Source organism: Poromitra crassiceps, assembly GCF_964638095.1.
Source record: "Poromitra crassiceps genome assembly, chromosome: 20".
In the NCBI taxonomy this organism is placed as follows: Eukaryota; Metazoa; Chordata; class Actinopteri; order Beryciformes; family Melamphaidae; genus Poromitra; species Poromitra crassiceps.
In genome coordinates, this window is record NC_139637.1 from 14020618 (window position 1) to 14026620 (window position 6003).

At 47.6% G+C, this 6003-nt stretch overlaps 1 pseudogene across 1 annotated transcript; it reads left to right on the top strand.

The window, feature by feature from the left end:
- The first annotated feature begins 1138 nt into the window (after window positions 1-1138).
- Window positions 1139-2848, top strand: LOC310794883 (kelch-like protein 10 pseudogene; annotated as a pseudogene). Its single transcript has one exon. The product of its transcript is annotated as a kelch-like protein 10 pseudogene (transcript).
- The last annotated feature ends 3155 nt before the right edge of the window (window positions 2849-6003 follow it).

The window sequence follows — 6003 nt, forward strand, 5'->3', positions numbered from 1 at the left end:
CCTCTAGAGGCAAAGCAGTCAAAGCATCGACTGTCTGCCTAACCTACTCCTTGATGCCCTTGGCTGCACCGTGTGTGTGTGTGTGTGTGTGTGTGTGTGTGTGTGTGTGTGTGTGTGTGTGTGTGTGTGTGTGTGTGTGTGTGTGTCAAATGGAATATCGTTCCATCAGTACCAATTTTTGTTAGTTTCTAATGGTTTATCTGAACTGTTCATCTGCCAGTTCGCTCCCTCTCTCTCCCCTCTCTTTCTCTTTCTCCCCCTCTCTCACTCTCCCCATCTCTCTTTTCTCTCTCGCCCTCTCTCTTTCTCTCTCTCTCACTCTGTGTCCCTCTGCTTGCCCACTCCGTGAGAAAGAAGCTGCTGTCACAGACGTGTGACGCTGTGGCTTTTAAGGGGGATGGACATGATCTCACACGTGTGAATATTGTTTTGGGCATAAACACGCCTATATGGAGGTTTGCACGAGATGACGCCAAGCGCAGTGGGCCGACACGCCCACAATTAGGGCTTTGCGCGACGCTATTCCGGTGCAAAACGGCCGCTAGCGCAAAATTACCGCCTTTGCGACGATGGAGCCCTTTATATAGAGTTTGGAATCTAGTGGTCAAAATGACCACTTACACTCGTTATTGTAGTAGTTCATTTTGACACATCACTATAATGACCAGAAACAAACAGCAGCTACGTGCCCTCTTCATCTGTACTGCCATGAGAGAGACATGGGAGCAGTGTGGAGTAGCGGTTGCTGGGACCTCACACACACGCACACACATGCACACACGCAGGCACGCAGGCACGTACACACACACACGCACACACGCAGGCACGCACGCACACACATGCACACACACACACACACACACATGTGCCTCAGCAGGATTTATGACATCACTGATGATGTCACAATGTCTATGACATCACTGATGATGTCATAAATCAGTGATGATGTCACAGGTATATGAAAGCGAATGTAGGCATAAAGGATGCCAACTGCCATAAAAGAAGAAGAAACATAAATCCAGAAGGAGGTGGTAATGCAACATAAAGGATGCCAACTGCCAAAGCACAACAGCAGAAGAAGAACTGGTTTATGAATTAGATAGATATAAGGTGAATGAACGAACACAACGAAGGGTCAATGTTGTCAGTCCTTAATGAGCTGCATCTGGAGGGCTCACTGCCTGACATGGTGATCAGAGTGGATGATGTGGAATTCAACGCCCACAAGGCCGTCCTCTGCAATTGCAGCCAATACTTCAACGCTCTCTTCACCCATGGCTGGACGTCCCAGGAGAACATCTACGACATGGCCGGCCCCGTGTCAGCAGACATGATGCGTCTCCTCATAGAGTCCGCCTACACCCGCTCTGTCCCGGTGACCGAGGACAACGTGGAGGAGCTGTTGATAGCAGCAGACTACCTCGGCATCATGGGGGTCGTCCGCTCCTGCTGTGAGTTCCTGGAGGTGCGGCTCTGCCCGGAGAACTGCATCGGCATCTTTAAGTTTGTAGACTTGTACTACTGCCCGGACCTGAGGAGCAAGGCCTTTCTCTTCATCCTGGAGCACTTTGAGCAGATTGCCAAAGCCTCTGAAGAGTTCCTGGAACTCTCTCTGGAGCAGCTGACGGACATCCTGGCAAGAGACGATCTGAACGTGAGACAGGAGAGCACGGTGTTCGAGGCCGTCCTCCGCTGGATCACCCACTCGCCCGAGGAGCGTGAAGGTCACATGTCTGTGCTGCTGCCTAAGATCCGCCTGGGCTTGATGACCACCGACTACTTCATCAACCAGGTGAAGAACAACAGTCTGGTTAAAGACAACGCCGAGTGTGAGGCGATCATCCTCGATGCAGAGAGGGCCATGTATGATGTCACCAGCAACAGACCCTCCAACCCTCTGACTCGCCCGCGCCTGCCTCATGCCATCCTGTTGGTCATTGGAGGCTGGAGTGACAGCGGGCTAACAAATAGCATTGAGGTATACGATCCCCGTGCCGAGCTCTGGGTCAATGTACCAAACGTTGAACTTGAGTCTCACCGGGCTTACCACGGCACCGCTTTCCTAAATGGCGTTGTCTACTGTGTTGGCGGCTACAACAGCATGGGGGACAGGCTCAGCAGCGTGCGGAAGTTTGACCTCTGTACCCGTACTTGGCACGATGTGGCAGCCATGCATAATCGCCGGAGCTGTGTCAGCGTGGCAGTACTGAATGGCAGCATCTATGCCATGGGAGGCTTCAATGGAATCGTCCCTCTCGACAGTGCCGAGTGCTATGATCCTCAGACTGACAAGTGGACTCTGCTCCCACCCATGAATGAGCAGAGGAGCGAGGCCAGCGCCACAGTACTCAACGGCAAGGTGTACATCTGTGGTGGTTACGATGGGAAGAGGAGCCTGAACACAGCTGAGTGCTACAACCCAGAAACCAGCCAGTGGATGAAGATCGCCCCCATGAGCAGCAGGCGCTGCCGCTTGGGCGTCATGGCCTACAGACAGCGCGTCTACGCAGTGGGCGGCCACGACGACACCACTGACCTGCGCAGCGCCGAGGCCTACGAGCCGCTAACCAACACGTGGAGCGCCGTGCCCGACATGCTGAATCCACGCAGCTACTTTGGCATTGAGGTGATGGACGACCAGCTGTTCGTGTGTGGAGGCCTCTCCAATGAGGTGGAGCGCTACGACGAGAGCACCAACGAGTGGCACGAGGCCTGCAGTATGAGGACACCATGCCGAGGGCTCAGCTGCTGTGTGGCACATGGACTGTCCAACATGGCCGAGTACGCCGCGCCTCGCCACGCCCTGCCCCCCGGGGAGCCTGCTGGCATGTCAGGAGGATCCATCTAGTTTAGTTTATATGTTTGACAAGTCAATTTAAAAGGACAACATGGCTGCAACACCAAAGTCGCTGCACAATTAAAAGAACATCAGGTACAAAAACATCACAGGACTTATTTCCATTGTGCTCCTTGTTGTAGTGAGATGTCGTGGAGGTGCGTTCGTACGTACGTGTGTGTGTGTGTGTGTGTGGGACCTCCCCTAATATTTCAGAGAAACAAATAAAAAAAGCTCCATGGAAAAGCGTTCTATTTAATTTCAGTGGGCCAACAGATGATGACTGACTGACTTGACTGCAGAAGCCTAAGTACACTCACACACTCTCACATCCTTCTCATCTGTTCCGATTATTGTTTTTGGTCAATGACAATAAATACATGTTCTTGACAGCCAACAGGTCCCTCTGTATGTTTTCTTTTATTATCGATGATGACTTTGTGTGTTGTGTACGGCTTGGGTTGTGTACCTGTGTTTGTAGGTGTCATTTTGATATGAATTTGGCTAAAACAGTTTGTGTTTGTTAGTTACAATTATGTTGACAGGAGAGCTGAGCAGGTGGTGACATGAAAGAGAATATACTGAATAATGCCATCACAACAGTATAATCCTAATGTTGGTTTAGAATGATATATTCCTCTAAATATGGCTAAAAAAGGTTAAAAAAAACTTTTTTTTATTTAAAATGATATACTCTAAATATGGCTAAAAAAGGGGGGGGGGGAACCCTCAAATAGCTAGCTAGCTAGCTGGCTAGCAATCACCTGTCACTGTGCCACAGTCTGCACTGGAGGAGATGACTTCCCAGCAGTGTGCACACATTCACACAGTTTTCACTCACTGAAATCTGTTTCATACAGTTCATTTATATGTAGTTTATATACCTTTATACATTAAAGGACGGCTTTACCGATAATCAACCCACTTTGTATCATTAATAATGTTGGTAATATAAGCACAAGGGCAGTGTTTACCTCCCCTTTCTGTTTTGCTCACGGAGATCTCCCATTTCCTCCTCTGGCAAGCCCCTCCGTTGTGATGCATTTGACGTCACAACGGAGCTGCAGAAGTTCTGCTTGAGAGGCAGAATCTGCTCCGAGGGCGGCTGTTATTGTTTCTTTTCACCCGGGGTCTATTTAGCTTGTTGTACACACATTCCGAATGCCCCGCCCACGAGGTCTGTGGTTGGTCAATTCATATGTCTGTCACGTATGCTTTTTTTTTGTCTTGGGGGGCGGGCGTTAACACTTTTGAGAGTTGTGCTCCAGACTAGGTAAGCAGAAAGAGAAGGTAAACACTGCCCATGTGCTTAGGTTCTATTACTGAGATTATGATACAAAGTGGGTTGATTATTGATAATCATCATGGGAGATTTTATTTTATTTTGCCAATGATCCCGTACAACCATTAGCTCAAGGTTCCCCAAATAGCCCCCTGTGTGGCCCGTGCTGGAATTGTAAAAATAATAATTATATGTATATATATATATATACCGGTATATATTTACAGTGCACCTGAACGCAACATGCAAGATACGCACTGCTCTCTGTATTGACCTGGCTATGAGCCCCTCCCCCTCTAAACAAACACAGGTGCAGAGCAGTGAGCAGAGTGTCTCATCTATCAGATCGCCTCCTTCTAGTCAATAAATAAGTGTAATGAATAAGTGTCCAAATATTCATGTCATTCTGGCTATCTCCTGCTATTGCTGTGATTGCTGCGCTGCATACTGCACAAAGTAAAATTCTTAATGGATTATGGCTATTAAGTGTGCTTCCATTTCTTCTTCCATTTCCACTAGCCAAAATGTCTTTATTGAAATAAACCAGAATATGAGTGGGTTAATTTCAGCATAAGTATCAGTAAGTGGCCCAGGATTCAATTCAGAGAGCCGCGCATATCTTGCATGTTGCGTTCAGGTGCACTGTAAATATACAGTATATGCACACATGAATACATATTTACACAGAATTTAGAATTTGGAAATGTATGGTATGCAGTATGTGTGCAGTGTGAAGCAACCACACATATACAGGTACGTACAGTACGCACACACCCTACACACACCTGATAAGGTGCATTAAAGGAATGCCATCTTATAGAGGCACAGTTTTAACAGTTTTTTAAAATGTGGACACAGATGTTGACAGTCTGATTTAAGGGTGTATTCACACCTATCTCGTTTGGAGCAGTTGTTCCGAAACAGAGAGCGTTTTCCCCCTTGGTGCGGTTCGTTTGGGGGAGTGTGAATCACACTCGGATGCGCGACAAAACAAGCGGACCAAGATCGCCAAGAAAGGGTGGTCTCGGTCCGCTTTAAACGAACTCTGTTGCGGTTCGTTTGTGGTGAGAACATGATCCGACCTCGATCCGACACAACTGCAGGAAACAGTGCGCATTTTTGGATAAACCAGCTGCTGCAGTCAGCTGTGCTGTGCATAATGGCCTGAAGAACTAGCATTTTTATCGTTTAAAAACAACATCTTCATTCAGATCCTGTTTTGGCGACTTGTAAAAATAGCGTTTGCATGGATAAACTTTGGGGGATTTTTACATCATCACATCAGCAGTTTGAACTCGATCAACTTATCTGGTCTCCATAAATAAATGAAAACAAGTCATGGTAATCAGAGCCAGCCTTCTTTGAGATAAGATTGTCTGGTTCAATCAGACAGGTCAATCATTTACAATTCATTTACAAGGCTTTCTGCATCCCCTAATCTAAAGTGTAAACCAGTCATCACACATAAATGTGTTACATACAAGGGGGTAGCTCTGTCTTAATGAAGCTAATATGGAAGTGCACTTAAACCTGCATTGTTTCGAATGGCCTGTAGGGGGCGACCCCCATTGGTCTTTGGACTTCTGTTTTTTGACGCCTCACGTATGGCATTTTGGCCATTGCCATCTTGGATCTCGACACAAGTCCAGGGGTTTCCCACAGAGCACAGCCTGCTATTGGTCCGTGATCGGCGAGCTGTGTGATCAGTGGACAAGCGACCTGTCAATCACAAAAACATAGTCTGCAACTACAACATAGTCTGAAACTCTAGTGATTGAGACCATAAACGCATTAGGAAAGTGTTTACTGATGAGGCCATACTTGAAGCTTCAAAACAGCAGTCTACAAACCAACGGACCTGCAGGCAAAGAGGACACTTCCGCAT